General features: G+C 48.9%; 1 long non-coding RNA gene across 2 annotated transcripts in view; it reads left to right on the forward strand.

Moving 5' to 3' along the window:
- LOC125160995 (uncharacterized) overlaps positions 1–16,671 on the forward strand; it is a 170,857-nt gene that overhangs the window by 29,560 nt on the left and 124,626 nt on the right. For both annotated transcript variants that reach the window (XR_007150432.1, XR_007150430.1), the window contains exon 2: positions 3,186–3,280. This is a non-coding gene — a long non-coding RNA (uncharacterized LOC125160995). The remainder of the gene's footprint in view (positions 1–3,185; positions 3,281–16,671) is intronic.

Raw genomic sequence — 16,671 nt, forward strand, 5'->3', positions numbered from 1 at the left:
AACTGTCCACACCAGGACCACGCCCTCCAGCTGTGCCCTGGCTTCTATTCCCTTTGCCCCCTCAAATCCCTTTCTCTCCGCATCATCATTTTCCCACCCTATCAGAACATCCCATCAGTATAAAAATACGATGTGATTTTTCTCATTTAAAACAGACCCTCGGAGCCCACGTGCCTACCCAGCCACAACTCCACTTCTCTTCTGTTTGCAGTTGTACTTCTCAAGAGAGTTGTCCATGGCCACTGCCTATGGTTTTTCCCTTCCCGTTCTCCCTTGAATACACTTACTAGGCCTCTGCTCCCTACTCCAACCACCACTGGACCTGCCGTCATTAAGGTCAAAAGTGGTAGTCATGTTGCTAAATCCGTGTGGACCGTGGCCAGTGACTGAATGAGTGGCCCGGGGGTATAAATGGCTGTCCCTGCCTCAAAGTAGGACGAACTCTGTGTGCAAGCTCCACTTCCAAGCCTCCGGGTGGGACCATACTAGAGCCCATCTCTAGGAAACCACATTGGCGCTTGACCTTCCTCCTGCTCTGTCCCACTTCCGTGCTCCCCTTGTCTCAGGATCACTACGTACACCTCTTGAACCCGGATCCTCCCTCAGGTTCTGCTTCCAGCAGCCCAGTGCAAGACAGTTCCTCTGTGCCTCGTCCCCGGATGTCCAGGGAAGGCTTTCCACATCTGTGTCAAATATTAAATGCTCCTACAATCGTAATTAACCTCGGCCAAGATGCTGGTCTATCTCGTGTCTGAAATTTTTAGTTAAGTTCTGCCTAAGTCCTTCTGTCTCCCTGACCTAGTTTTACTCAGATGAGGATATCTTACTATTAAAATTTTAAGTAGCCTCCAGCACTGTTCCCCGTAATTAACACAGATCTGGCACATGGAAGGCATTCAATACATATTTTGAATGAAGGGATTATTTCACTCAACCCTCTGATGGGCTGTACCCATTTGCCTCACAGTGCCCTTATTTTGGTTCGTCTTCTACTTCCTAAGATCTATAGCCTTGAATAGATGCTGGTTTCTGCTTCTTCAGAAGTGGGGCAGAAACCAAAAAGACAAATCTTCTCTTGTTCTGAAAGATAAGCTCCTTGAGAATACGGAAGGGGTTTAGCACAGATGTCTTCTTACAAGGCTTTCGTGGTTGGGAGGAGACTTAATGGCCCTTGATGCCAGCCACTTCTTGTTCTAATCTTTCCATCACGTGATGCGGCCACACAGGCGTGGACCCGACGCGGGCATGCAGTGAGATAATAAATATTAGTGTTCCAAGCCACCAAATTTTGAGGTCATGCCTTAGCATGGATATTAACAGTCTTACAGTGACCTAGTAAGACGCTTGCGTCTGCTCTCAGGGAAGCCTTTGGATTTCAGAGATGTAAGATCAGAAGTCATTCTGAACAGAAAGTTCAGGAATGGGAAAGAGCAGAGATCCAAGGGGACACTGATTAAAGACCAAAGTCAGATTGGAAACTAGTTTTAGGCAAACAAGAGCTACTCCAATGTTGATAAAAAAAAAAAAAAAATCAGCCCTGGGGCGCCTGGGTGGTTCAGTCGGTTGAGCATCAGACTTCGGCTCAGGTCATGATCTTGAGGTTCGAGCCCCACGTCGGGCTCTGTGCTGACAGCTCGGAGCCTGGTGCCTGCTTCCCATTCTGTGTCTCCCTCTCTCTCTGCCCCTCCCCCTCTCATGTTCTGTCTCTCTCTCTTTCCGTCAAAAATAAACATTAAAAAAAAATCAGCCCTTTCATAGTCAAGCGACCTTCATACCACATATTCTAAGTTAAAAAACTAACAATGAGATCCTTGTGTTTTGCTTCCCTAGATAAGCACTGTTGTGATTTGTTTGTAGAACCTAAATGGTTTTCTGAACAGACACTGTAACCTTTCAAAAATGCGTATTTCTAATACTCTATAAAATGCCTTTCCCCCCCCTTAAGCGTGTACTAACTTTTGACTACAGCTGCATTTTCTCCTATCTTCTAGGGTCAGGATGTCCCATCTTTCCTGTTTGTGTGAAACCCCTCCTTTTTCTGATGACGGGTGGGTGGGGGAGAAGTCTTGGAGGGGTGTCGTAGTCTGTGGTCTTTTTTCCCAAAGGGTATAAAATAAGACGATGAGGGAAATACCCTTAATTGAAATGGATACGTTGATAACATGTCAAGGCACGTTAGAGACGGACACTCTTGAAGTGAAAAAATGAGGAAGTGTGTAATCTTACAAGTAAGCTCAGCTTTATTATTTGTAAGTATAGGGACAAAATAATTTCTTTATATATGGGTCAGGGGTGGTAACAGTATCACAGAAAAACAAATCTCCTTTTTGCAGCCCATCTCGTAGAGCATGACTTCGGGCTGAATTCTGGATGAGATGTTTGGAAATTGTGCAGGACTCAGACCTATCTTCCGTTTGCAAACTGGGTATCCGGCATCCCTGCCTCCTGTCTACTAAATGCCAGTAGCTCCCCTTTAATAGTTGTAGAAATCAGAAAATACTCCCACAAATATTCCACTCTGGAAATCACTGCTCTGTTACTGTCTCTGAAATTCATCGTCAAGCCCTGCCATGCGTTACATATGATGAGTCCTTGAGCAAGACTCCCCCCTCAGCTCAGGAAAGGAGAAGACTTACCGAAGTCAATCAGTGCATTGTATTCTCTGATGACAATGGTTGCTTTAGGGTACCTGAGTCACTTGGAGCCTATGACGCCTAAGGGAGTTTTAGCTTATCGTCTTCAGAAGGAGACTCTGGTCTTCCCGGGCCACTTGAATGAGAGGTTGTAGGCTGTGGGGCTGCCAGAGTCATTTTGCACCTTTTGGAGCCCAGTAAAAATCAACCCAGGGGAATGCACAGTGATTCTGGGCTACCTATAGATGGTTCTTTCCATGCAATGACTCCTGCTAGCCTGGAGGAGGAGGACACTATATTTCTACTTTACGGTTGGGTTGGAGGGTGCCTCACAGCACGGTCCAGGAAGAAGTTGTATATGCAGTCTGTGGTCCCAGTACTTTCATAGACTATTTTTATTGTGCTGCCTTTATCCCTGAGCCAGTTATGTGTCCCCAAGGCTACATCCTGTACCCTTATGGGAGGGAAGGAAAGGCAGGGTGAACACACAGGTGCACAAAAACACTTTCCCAGTCCTAATTATCTTGTTGGTTGTCTGTCTCCCCCCACTAGAATCTAATGTCCATAAGGGACAAGAATTTTCACCTGTTTTGCTCACCGCTGTATTCCCTGTGCCTAGCACAGTGCCACAGAGCGAGGAGGGAAAGGTAAGTCTTGGTTTCCTGCTTTTCTGTATTTGCCACCTAAATGGTATTGATATTTACTCATATTCACTCCCTTTCTGTTTTTTAATTTTTTATCGTAGCATATTTCAAGTATCTATAATGCAGAGGAAATATAAATCCTGTAATTCCTGTTTACCTGTCTCCACTCTCCCTTTCTGCCCCTCTCACTAGGTTATGTTAAGTAAAATCCCAGACACTTGCACACACTCCTTGTAGCAACTTCTCTTGTTTCTGGGATACTACTTGTTTTATTTTCTCTTTTCTTTCTAGCCACCCCTTCTTAGTCTCTGATCTTATGGGGAGCTCTGTCCTTGGATGGCTTGCTGGAGTTGTCTCACCTTGGGGCAGGGACGTGGGTCTTGATTATTTCTCTGCACTCCTGGACGTCATGGAGTCAGGGCTGTTCTGGGGGCGGGGGTCCGGGGAAACATGCACTTGGGCGACGCCGTCTTCAGCGGACGTAGGGTGACTATATGGCTCACAGCGCCCATGACAGTCTACTCCTCGTGCTAGTATATGCATTACCTTCAGGGACTAGTTCTGGGCACAGCCTCCTCAAGACTTTGCCTGGCCCCTTTTCTTAGAAGTCGTAAGAGGGAGGTTGGTAGGACGTGTCTTTGTCCATTCAGACTGCTACAGCCCAATCCCATAGACTGGGGGCCTAATGCACAGCAGAATTCTATTTCTCACAGTTCTGGAGGCTGGGAGTCCGAGACCAAGGCTCCAGCGGATGTCTGGTTCAGGGACGTGGCTGTCTTCTCGCTGTGCCCCCGTGGTGGGAGGGGCGAGGGAGCTCGGTGAGGTCTCTCTTAGAAGGCACTAATCCTATTCAGCAAGGTGCCACCCTCGCAACCCAATCACCCCTCAAAGGCCTCACGTCCTAACACCATCACACTGAAGGGTAGGTTTCAACATGTGAATTTGGGGGACACAGACTTTCAGTCCGCAGCGGGATCACACACAGACTCTGCAGCAGATCTCGAAATTGCGAGTGCCAGTCATTGTCTCCTCCTCTGTTACCGGTTCCGGCTGGGCTCCCCGTCAACCCGCACCTCTGCCCGGACAGGTAGCTTGCCTGGTGAAATGACCTGCATTTCCAAGAGGGTCACGGCCTTGCTCACGGCCCCCTTCTTAGGCTGTGGTTTAGTATACTAAAGGTATACTTACCTTTAATACCTTTAGTATATTGGTCATGAGAGCACTGAGAGCCACCCAGTGGATTACGCGGGCACCAAATTTATTCTTCGTAGCGCCCCCCTGTGTCAAAGCAGGGCACTGCCTCTTTATGATCAGGGGCAAGGCTCAATCCCTGTGCCAGGATGATCGCACATCCTCAGTCTTCTTGCCTGACGGATTTAGGGCATGATGAGATTAAAGTGCCCAGGCGTGGGGCACCTGGGTGGCTCAGTTTGGCGTCTGGTTTTTGGTTTTGGCTCAGGTCATGATCTCGAGGTTCGTGAGTTAGAGCTCTGCAACGGGTTCTGCACTGGCGGTGCAGAGCCTGCTTGGGATTCTCTCTCTCTCTCTCTCTCTCTCTCTCTCTCTCTCTCAAAATAAATAAATGAACTTTAAAAATAAATGAATAAAAGCATGTAAAGTGCCCAGACGCTTCTGTTCTTGAATATCCCACTTTTCCGGTACATGCTTTCTGTAGAGCTCCTTGGCAAAGGATGATGGGAATCATTACTGTATTTACTTGCCATGGGGACTCCTGAGGACCTGACCTCCCATTAATTAGCGGGTTCTGGGTCAGAAGACTGGCTCAGGGATTGAGATATATTTCATCACTTCTTCCACCCCCAGTGCCAACAGTTCTGGCATTTCAGCCTTACTTAGTGTGGACCATAATTTTCTCCAAAGCTCCAGGAGTCATCCCATCAGCATGACGCAGCCATTTCCTGGGGTCCTTGCCAGGGTGGCCAGCCACATGTTGCAGTACACAGCTCCTGTATAAACCAACTCTCCCCATCCAACCTCTTCTCCCGCCCCTTTTGATGCATCACCCTCAAGATCCAGCCCCGTAAACAGTCTCCAGCTTGGCTGGTCCACGTGGGCTGGACCCTTGGGGCTTAGTCCCTCTCCTCCCCCAGTGTGTCCTACCCTGTGTTGTCTGCCCCCAGCTCCAGGTATCGGTCCCGTGGGAGGGGGGAGTGGGGGTAGATCCTGTGTTGTCTTGCAGTGTGGAGACCTCTCTGCCTCATGTTCCAACAAGGGATGAGTGCAGCCTCAACAGGGAGGACGGGGAGGACGGAGCCATCTGGATCCCACCCCCCCCCACCACCCCCACCCTGCCTCCCGCACGGCTCTGCATGGGGTTTCCAGGTTTAGCCATCAGCATTAACTCTGATGTCCCCATTCAAATCGAAGGGTCCCACTCATCCCAGCAAGGCCCATGGCACTGATTAGCAGATCCACCAGGACTGAGCATTCAGATTATTTGGAGCATTGCTGTCCTCATAATCAGGTCCTGCTCCGGCTATAGGAGATAAGGATCTCTTCAGATTCTACCCTCAAGGCTCTCTAACTTTCACGCCTTGCTTCCTGTGGTGATTCACAGCCTCCCGGGCCTCACAGGGGTGTTCTCTAGCAGGTCAGTGACTCAGCAAAAGCCACTGGTTACATTGTTCTCCTGAGTCTTTCAAAAGCCTGAGTGTTACACCTGCCAGTGCATGCTGCCCGCCTCGCATCCACCCCAGTTCATCACCAGTCAACACCAGTGACCATCGTGCTCCTCCAGAGAGCCAGCCAGTGTCCAGGCTTCACTGCCCACCACGGCTGGGTCTTCATTTCCAGTCCGCAGGTGGATGATCCAGCTCTCCAGTTCGATTTTAGAGTCTACACTGGGGCCACCAGCCTCTCTTCCTGAACTCCTCTTGGTCCCAAGCCCTACATCCATACTGTGCCTTAACTGCCTGCCCAGCCCCGCATGCTACAGACTCGGGCTTCTGTCCTCCCGTCTCCCTGCTCTGTTATGACAGCCCGTCTGGGAGTGCACATGGGCCACCTTCCTGTGGGTTTCCTACTTTTTGTCTCAGTATCCCATTTTTCTCTCTCCTTCCACGTCCGGAACACGGTCCATCATCGTCACTGCTGCCGAGGATGCTTTTCTCAAGTACAGATCTTTATTCTCGCGGGAACACTTACTGAGCACTTGCAGTGCCCCTGCCTCTATTACTTTCTAGACGTAGCGTGGTGACCGAAACAGATAAAGTCCCCGCTGCCATGGAACTTGACATTTTAGTGGGGGAGAGACAGGCAGTAACCATGAAGAAATGGAGAAGCGAATAGGTAAAAATAAATATTAGTGAGTGATCATTGCTGTGGCAAGGATTAGCAGAGTAAAATGGAGTGCTGACATGGCTGCCGTGTAGTAATATCCACCGCCCCACTGAATACCACCACCGGCTTCCCATTGTCCTCTGCGTGTGGTTCAGACTCTGGCTTGGCACGAAAGAATGCTGTGGGGACGAGTCCCCAGCCCCTAGTGAGGATCCGATGGGGGTTCTTCTGGTTCCCTGGGTTCCAGCATTCCTGTGGGAGGCTTTTCCTGGAGGGTGAGGCTGTGTGTCCTGTGTCCCCCCTTCCCCCTCTTCTCTTCCTTCCCTCACCCTCCCGGGATCCCCGGTGCCAGAACAATATTGCTTATGAGCCGAAGCAACAAAAGCCAGCTGCCTCAGCAGGTTTATTCTTATCAGTGACTGAACCCAGACAATTAACAATCCATTTCAGTGGTGACTTTGGCCATTCTTTTTGGGAAATGCTGAATGGGACTTGGCTTTTGGGCGGAGAGATTCTTTTTCAAACAGGGAGATGCCATGCTCGTTTCTACTGACCCCTGTTGTCACCAGGGAGTGGTTTTGTCGCCTTGTATTTAGCATTGGCCCCTCCTAGCCCAGCACCCCTCTCTAATCTGCATCACTGGGGTTATGCTAGGAGCGTGAAAACTAAATGGAACCAGAATGCAACCAAGCATGTTATCAGTGGGCCCCATGTCATGGCTCACGATGCCTGGATGACCCCAGTTCTCACCAGGAACCGTGCCTTCATTTCCCTGCACTCAGGGCTGGTGGGCGCCTACGCAGAAGGGAGCAGAATTTCCCCTTCCCTCAGAAAGGGAAGCTTCTGGCAATCCTGCCTGGGCAGGTGCCTATCTTTGCTAGTTTATCAGGGCCCCTAGTCACTCGTCTGCAGACATCGGTGACTGATTCCCTAAATACCCCCGATGTCCAGCCAGAGCGCGTCTTTTCCTCCAGCCTCCTCTTTCCCCCTTTTGTTCCTGCGTTATTTCTCCCTCACCTTTCCTGCAAGGCCCCTTCTCCCTCCCTGCCTTCTCCCTCCCGCAGTCTCTCGTCACTGATCGGCTCCGCCTCCCCCTAGCGGCGGGTCCGGGAAGTCACTCGCTGCAGCCGGCTTACCTGCGCTGCGGGTGCAGAGGGCAGAGACCCCAAAGCAGAAACAAGCATGCATCACCCAGCGGAGGTTCATCTGTCATTTTTAACCACAACAGACAGCCCCATCGCGAATAGTGAGATGTCTGTCCTTCCTTATGGGATTTCAATACACACGCAAAAACTTACAACTCTATATATCAGACTTCATAACATGTACCATAAAGCCTTAGGTATTTTTCTCTTATTATACATAAAGTATAGAGACTCTTTTTAAAAATTTTATAAAAATGTTTGCATTTACTTTTGAGGGAGAGAAAGAAAGTATGAGCGGGGAGGGACAGAGGGAGACACAGAATCTGGAGCAGGTTCCAGGCTCTGAGCTGCCAGCACAGAGCCCTGCCGCCCCCCAATTCATGAACGCTGAGATCATGACCTGAACCGAAGCCGAAGCCGGATGTTTCACCTACTGAGCCACCCAAGCGCCCCGAGAACAGACTGAGGGTTGCTGGAGGGGAGGTGGGTGGGGGATGGGCATCAGGGAGGGCACTTGTTGGGATGAGCACTGGGTGTTCATCTGTAAGTGACCAATCACTGAATTCTACTCCTGAAACCAATATTACACTGTATGTTAACTAACTTGGATTTGAGTAAAATTTAAAAAAAATAAGTAAATTAAAAATGTATAAAAGTATGATCGATGAAAAGTAAAAAGGTTTAATGTGAATATTTATATCTGAATTGCATTGTTAAACGAAATAGATCCTGTAGGATTGACCTTGGTCATATTGATTGCCCTTTGAGTGGACTTACCATGCTTTACTGAAAAAACTGGGTAACACTAGACCTTATGTCTGTATATCTGAGGCTGACAAGAGTCTTAAGAAAGACAGGGTGAGCCACACGATCTAAAAAAGGCTAGGAAGACCCTGCTATGCCCGAAAATTTTACCCCGTGTCACTCAGCACGAAATGATAGAATCACCTGGGACTAAAATCAAATGTGCATATTGATGGGCAGATGTCCTTAAAGTCAATTAACTATCAGCTTCTTCTCCTTTGCATGGTTAAACCTCTGACAGACAGACGGACTCCGAGCCCCTGGAAAGTGATGGGAAAACGGTACCATAAGGAGCTGGGTCAATGCTCACACCACGGGACCCTAAAAGACAGAATGACAAGTCAGGGCTGAGCGTGGGGGCACCTTCTAGGAGGCAGAACAAGAGTGTGAATAGCTTTACCTCCAGCTCCCCCTGGGCACAGCTTCGGAAAGTTGGCATTTCATGAGTCCTTAAGAAAATTTCTCTCCCCCAAATGCCATTGGTGTGGCTCAGGAGCTGAAAGAAAGACCTTCGTTTCTTATTTTAGCTCCCTGTGAACTCCTCAGCCCTCCAAACAGCATGGTGAGGTGGGCGCTCTTATACTACTCGTGGCTCAGATAAACTGAGACACAGAGAAGTTAAGGGACTTGCTCATTAGAGTCACTTAGCCGGTGGGCAAGAGGGCAGATTCCAGCCCTCAATCTGGCCAGCACTCTTGCGCCCCAGCACGCAGTGGGTCTTCCACTGCAGGGGCGTGTGGCCACACCCAAGCATGAGCTTTTGTGACTGCGGGACATGAAGCCAGATGCCTCAAGTAGGTTGCAGTGGATCTTACCAAGATCTTTTAGGCGACGCTGGCTATGAGTGCTATTAGGTCTGAAAGAAGATGGTTCCGGACTGACGCTTAATTTAGCACACAATTCAATCTTATCCTTCAGGAGTCTAAGCGGATTCTATACCAATGAGTTGGAATCTGGCTGGCCTCAATTTCTATGGGTTTGCATGGTCCCCCTCACCGATGGGCACCAATTTCATTAATTGCTTTATGGAAAACAAAGACAATAAGATTTCTTTTTATTTTTTTAACTTCTATTTATTTTTGAGAGATAGAGAGAGGCAGAGCATGAATGAGGGAGGAGCAGAGAGAGAGGGAGACACAGAATCCCAAGCAGGCTCCAGGCTCTGAGATGTCAGCACAGAGCCCGATGCAGGGCTCAAACCCACAAACTGTGAGATCATGACCTGAGCCGAAGTTGGACGCTTAAGAGACTGAGCTACCCAGGTGCCCCCACAATAAGATTTATTTAAGCTAGTCTTTTCACGGTGGGTTAAGTGTTTCAAAAATGATCAGTTTAAAAATTTGACAGCAGCAGAAGCTGGGAGAACTCATAGTTTGTGGCCTTGACCGTATTTCAGTATGTAGCGTATTATTCTGGTGGGGCCGGTGAAAGATGGAGAAAAAAAAACCATTCTAACGCCGAAACCCAAACTTCCTTTGCACATGCAGGCAATCCATGGAATTAAAACAACAATTAAAAAAAGCTCAAACTCACTCTAGTTATAGTGATTTTTTTATGCTTTTTTTTTTTTTTTTGCCCCCAACTGTGATTTTATCTGTTAGCATAAAGCCGAGTGGTTAGATGGTTACCAAGGGTAGGAGATCTAATTCCAGATCAACCAGTGAAAGCTAGGGAGATTTAACCACTGACATCTGCAAGGCCCAAATAAGACCCGTGTTGCTTCGATGATGCAACATCCCCTACCGTATTTCTGAAAATGTGCTCCATTGTCACATAGTAAAAGTAAACATTGGGTTGGTGCCCAGGGATGTTGGTTCTCTGGAAAAAATGATTCCAGCTCCTCTGTTCTTTACAAACAACTTAAGTAAACCTATGAAATGAGACTCTAGCCCTTTCGATTCTGATTACCGGTCCTTCTAAGATTTCGTCCATTCGGAATGGATGAGGAGATCAATGATATCTTTGGAAAGACTGTAAGTCCGGACCAGGGGGGGCAGGTCAGTTTTATGTCTTTGAGCTGTAGACGCTTTTTGCTCACGGAGCCAGCTGGTAGACACTTAATTCTGGAAGCTGTTCATGAGGAGCATGAGCTGGATACGCTGACAGAGATCAGTGTTCTCAGTGGATCGTTCACCGAAAACAGAACCCTGATTTGCCGCCGAGGAGGGTTTTTCTGTTCCTTCAGGGACCAGTTTTCAAGAATGGCTTTAAGGAAGGCGTGAATTGGAAACGAAATCTGAAATCACGGTATAAGTAACATCTTCCTGTATATTTGCCCCTTTGGGCGGATGGTTAGTTTCTGGTCGTTTAGCAGGACTGTTAGAGCAAATCACCGTCTGAAATAAACTCCTCAGACTTCGTAGGTGTGCTCCAGTGCCTCTGCTTAGCACCCCAGGATTAGATTTTTGTCAAAGTTCGAAACAAAGAATAACTAAGATTTGCGTCGCAAAGAGGAAACTAAGGGAGCCGGTGTATGATCTTTGTGAACGATCCAGAATAACATTGTGCTTAATATGGTATACGACTGGCATTTTGCGTTATGTGTCCACATACAGAAATTCACGTTTGTGGCATTTCCCCTTCCAGAAGTAATTAGGGCATTCAGGTAAAACCAATTTTTTTGGTGAACACTTTGTTATATAAAAGAGTTCTCTGTGTTGAGCCACACACTGGGAGACGGTAAATCAGTGGGTCCTTCCAGGGTGTGTTACGTTTGATTACACTGAGATTCCATAATATTTTACCCTTTTCATTTTGTGCTCATACTTTCAGTGGTTTATGAAGTAACAGTCTCTAGATTTCATTCCAAATGGAAAGTTGGCATGAAAACTCTCAATCCAATTATTCCTGTACACATTTTGAAACAAATCATTTTGGCTTTTTTGAAAAAATTTACAGGAGGTGATAAAAATAGGAAATTTCGGGTTTCAGATGTTTTATAGCATTCTTGTAGCATAATAACTGCTTCATTAAAAATAATTTTGCAATACAATGTGAACTTTGTGAGATGTCTAAAACACATTTGCTGGCTTTCCTTTTAAAGCTTTGTTTGCAAGAAAGTTGTATTATTTTATATTTTGTGTTTCATATTATTCTGCTAAGGCTTTGCGAGATATCGAATGACTACCCTTCCCCCCCCCCCCCCCCGCCCCCCGCCCGATGCATGGCCATAAGGAGTAAGGCATCTGGAACGGGGTCCTACTCTTGAGGGGGGAGGGCTCGATTCCCAGCTGGGGTCCCCAACACAGGAGAAGATGCCAGGATTGGTTTCAGTGCTCAGTGCTCATTTCAATCTCCCGACCTCCACACCGTCAGCTGGTGGGACGGGCTGGAGGTAGCTGTGGGAAGCTCTTCTCTAGGGCACTTGAATACGACACAGCTTTTTTGATCAGCCATTAAAGGAGACCGTGAAGGGGAAAGCAAAGCCATCCCTCTCTGCTCCGAATTTGGGGAATGGTTGTTTCACAGACTGAACAGATTTTAGGAGGGTGGAAAGAAATCTCAAACTCACTTGATGCAGATGTACTTTGGCTACTCGATTCTCCTCTCCGAATTCCCCATTCCCAACAATGCTCACATCTCTCCAGCGATGGGAAATTAGTCTCCAAAAGCAGGCAACGCCTTCCGCTAGTGAAATAACCCCAGTGTAACAGAGTTCTTCCTGCTATCGATCTGAAATCTGTCTTCCTGTCGTTTCCACCCATTGTTCCCGTCCCATGCCTCAGACCCAGAGAGAAACAGGCCTGTTTTCCTTTCTTTGACAGCAGTTCAGCTCTCAGAAGGGAGGCAAGGGGCAGAGTGAGAAGGATTCTTGGGCAGGCAGGGTCCTGTTCTCTCTGACCCTCAGTCCCCGCTGATGCACAACTGCGATTCTAAAACCTGACTTACAGGGTGGTGGTGAAGGTTTGAGAACATGTGTACAAGCACCTGGTACAGCTCCTGACGTAGAGTAGCTACTGAATAACAGATTCTCGTTATTATTACCATTGAAGGCGCCTGGTGATTTCCTTTTCTTTGGGTTATTGGCCTCCGTTCCTCATCTGTCTTTCCCATTTGCAGTTTAGGGTCTCTTCTCGGTCATTCTGGTTTTACCCAGGACATTTCCATCCTTGGTTAGACATGGTGCTTGCTGCAGAATGGACTGGAAACCCTGCCCAGGCGCCCTGCCACTGGCCACTGATGCCCTACTGATGTTCACAAAAGGCGCTTTCTTCTTTTTTTTTTTTTAAGTTTAAAAACATTTATTTATTTCGAGACAGAGAGAGAGGGTGGGCAGGTGGAGGGGGGGGGGGAGAAAGAGAACAAGCAGGGCAGGGGCAGACAGAAGGAGAGACAGAATCCCAAGCAGGCTCTGCGCCATGACCCCCATTTGGGGCTCAAACTCACAAACCGTCAGATCAGGACCTGAGCTGAGATCGAGGGCACCTTTTGGGGTGAGCACTGGGTGTTGTATGGAAACCAATTTGACAATAAATTTCATATATTGAAAAAAAATGATAATAACAATAACAATAATAATAATAATAATAATAATAAAGAGTTGGATGCTTAAACCGACTGTGCCACCCAAGGGCCCCTAGGGCGCTTAATTCTAACCGGTTCATTCAGAGACCAAGTACCAGCAAATGTCTGTTAGGGAATCACAGGCATTTTGTGGAACAGGAACAATAAAGAGTTGGTAACTGAAATTCACGCTCTCCGATGTTACGCTAATAAACGACAGCATGCCTCTCTTGTGTGTGTCTTTGTGCCAGATTCAGGCACGTTTCTTATCTTAACTCACTCCTCACATCCGTCCAGTGATGTGGGTACCGTCTCTGCCCTCCTAAGAGGACGCAAGCAGCTCCGACCCCTCCCTTCCCCACCCGCCGCCAAACTTCTCCCGGTTTCCATCTGCTTCTCTTGACTGTTTCCCCAATACAGCACGGAGCTCCCCGATCCCGAAAGGGAACCTCGTAAGACAAACAGAATTACCATCTCTTGGTTAAGAGTACTGTAGTTGCAGTTTTCTGTGGACCCTTTTTACATTGCTCTGAGGGGACGCTTTCAAGTCACTTGAGAAATATTAAAATTAAAAAATGTAGTAGAGCCTCAATCTAGGGTTAAATGCTTAATAGTATGTAAAAAGGAAGCGGTTATAATGGGGAAAAAATATGCCTGTAGCCAATGTTCCCTGTAAAACAGACTCCCAAGCAAGTTCTGAATGCATCCAGCTTCTCCTAAAATTCTTCTTCTCATGTTGCCTCTTTTCCAGATCATACGAAAACAAGTACAGTAATGTATTTGGCCTATAGGTGCCAAGCCTTGTATTGTTCACTTCCAGACACTTTTCTTGATTATGTTTGGGAACAAAAGTCTGGCTCTGGTGTGGCGGAGAGAGTGTTGGGTGGAGACAAGAGAAGAGAACAGATCCGGACGCGGGGCACTGCCTCGAGGGAATTCACAGGACACCCAGGCTTTGCTCGGCCCTGGGCTGGCGTGGGGTGGCCCTTGCGGCCACGCAGCTCTGTCCTCTGTCTCTCGTGCCAGTCAGCGTCCCGCCAGGAAACCGCTGGCGTTTCCAATTAGGAGGATTCGGGGAGGGTGAATAAGAAGCTGTTTTCAGAGGTGTGGGCATGCTGTTGGAAAGCCCCAACGAGCATTGCAGTAACCAGCCCAAGTGACACAGCTGTCACCACCCCTGGGCCACGGCGGGGGGGGGGGGGGGCGTGCGATCACGTAGCGAGGACCACCTGTGGAGGATGCAGAGACACAGGGGCTCCGGGAGACCCCACTGGGAGGGGAGGACCCCTCCCCGGCCAAGCCTGACAGGACTTCAGAGGACAGAGGAGCCCCCTGCACCGCACACAGGCTAGCCTCTCCTGGCAGGGAGCAAGGTGGGGGTGGGGTTAGGCTGTGGGTCCAGAAGGGCAAATGGGCGCTTTCTGCCTCAGCCCTGAGGACCGCAGCGTAATGTGCAGCTAGATGTGTCCCGCTGGGCCATCGGCCTTTCGTTGGGCATTGTGTGGTCTTAACCAAGGTGCTGCTCTTGCTGAATCACGTGCAATGTTCTTTCACCCCTGAGTGGGGAGTTCAAGTGCGCCATGGCCAAAAATTGTTGCTTGTTTTTCGAGGGTGTGGCAGGTTGGAAGACCAGACCATGGCATGAAGGACAAGCACGCCTGATATTTTCTTCTCTTGAATGGGGGTCGGGGGGAGGGGGGCGTGGAAGGCAGAGAGATGAGGCTCAGCACAGCGTTCCTGGAATTGGGCCCGCACATTCCCACACATGGTGTTACTTAAAACTGAATAAGCCAGACTTGGGGTATTGCTCCGTGAATTATTGTCATTGTTTGGGTCAGGCTTTCTGTGTTAGACACTGGAGGGTGGGACGTGGGATACACCCTGAAGGAAATAGCTGTGGCTACTCTCCTTGAGATGAGCCAGGGGCTGGGAGACCACCTCTCGGGGACCAGGAGGAAGTTCGGTCTGGAGGCAGAGGGTGGGGGCCACCACGATTCCCACTGAGGGGGATAGTTGTGGCCTCCCCAGGTGGGCGCCCTGGGTGGGGGAGGCTGGGCGGGGAGGCCACGGTCTGGTTCGGATCGGACTGCGCCCCTTCCCGCAATACTGTGACGTCTTTCTACTGGCCGTCAGCCTTCCAGACGCTCCAGCAGCAGGTCACAGTTGCTGCCATCATGCGGGGGGGGGGGGGGGGGGGAGCGGGAAACAGTGATCAGCAAGCTGAATCCCTTCTTCAGGATGGTGTAGGGTAGCAGGGGCATTCATTTTTAGGACCTGCAGTATCCAGAAGAGAAAACTCAGCAACATGTCTGCAGGGAGAGGTCAGGAAGGAGAAGCCATACCCAAGGCGGGACATGTAGGCCCGGAGGCTCGGCCATCATTTCTTGGGTGTTAGAAAAGACCGTGGTCTCATTTCACGGTCACAGGCTAATTAAGCCACTATATGGGTGAGTTATACGTGAACAAAGCCCCACCTCTTCTCCTCCAGTCTCGAGAACTCGTTGGTCCTGCCAACTACTTGCTGTACTTCATAGATACTCTTCATGGATGGGTGACTCAGCTTAGTGTAGAAAATGCATGAGTAGGCAAACTCTCTTTTAACTGGGGTGATAGTGGGGGCATGCCAGGCGTATATACCCTGAGCCTAGAAATCTAGGGAGACATACAGAGTCGAGTGGCAACATTGGCCCAGAAATGTAGGCTTGAAACCATAGTTTGTCCTTGAAAGCGTGGGCGCGCAGAGCCATGGTGGGACACTGGCTTCGTGGTCTGGCCAAGTCGGGGGTTCAGCCCATCCCGAAAAGTGACTGTCCAGCTTGGTGGCCTGGGACACGTGATCCAATCTCTGTCTATAGTTTCTTCATCTGAAGGGCATAGCGAGAGTCACCACCTCATCGAGATAGAATGAGCTGCTGCGTGTCAAGTACTTAGAAAGCTATCTGGAACTTACTAAGTTTTCGGTCCGTTCGCTCACTCGCCACTCAAGGAATATTTACTGAGTCCTGCGGCGGGAATGGTTTCAGGCAATGAATAACACGGGTGAAAGTCTTTCCCGGCATGGAGTTTGCCCTTAGGAGCATGGAGCCATGACGATCGTTGGAGCTTCATCCTTTTCTTTGCATCGCACACTTCTCGTAGGCTGGCAATGTGGGCGGGTTACGGGCTGTCTGCGCCACCCTATCTTGGCTTCTCTGAGGCATGGCTGAGACAGAAGGTGGAAAAGCATTCCTGCCGAAGTTGTTTGTTCTTTCAGAATTGCTAATGCTTCCTTGAGGACTTAGGGCTTCAACACGGCTGAGCTGGGGAGTGGAGGTTGGACTCCATGGCTGGCCCGTTTTGCCACCATACTGGCAGGAAATGCCCAGCCCGTGAGGGAATGGAGTTAGGCGTTAAGCAAGAACTTCCAACTTTTGAACTTTGCAGTAGGACGGAGTTAAAATTGAGAGTTGGTTTAAACATGGAAGTTTTCTAGAGGTTTAAAAAAGCATTTTTACTTTGGGGGGTCGGGGAAGGGCCTTACGGCAAGGGCCTGCAGCTCCCAATTCAATTAAAAACCATGAAGAATCTCTCCACGGCTCCATGCCACATGGCTCCAATCCACCCCAACATATGCTCTTTGCCATCGTGTCCTGGCTTAGATGT

This window comes from Prionailurus viverrinus, chromosome A1 (genome assembly GCF_022837055.1).
Source record: "Prionailurus viverrinus isolate Anna chromosome A1, UM_Priviv_1.0, whole genome shotgun sequence".
NCBI lineage: Eukaryota > Metazoa > Chordata > Mammalia > Carnivora > Felidae > Prionailurus > Prionailurus viverrinus.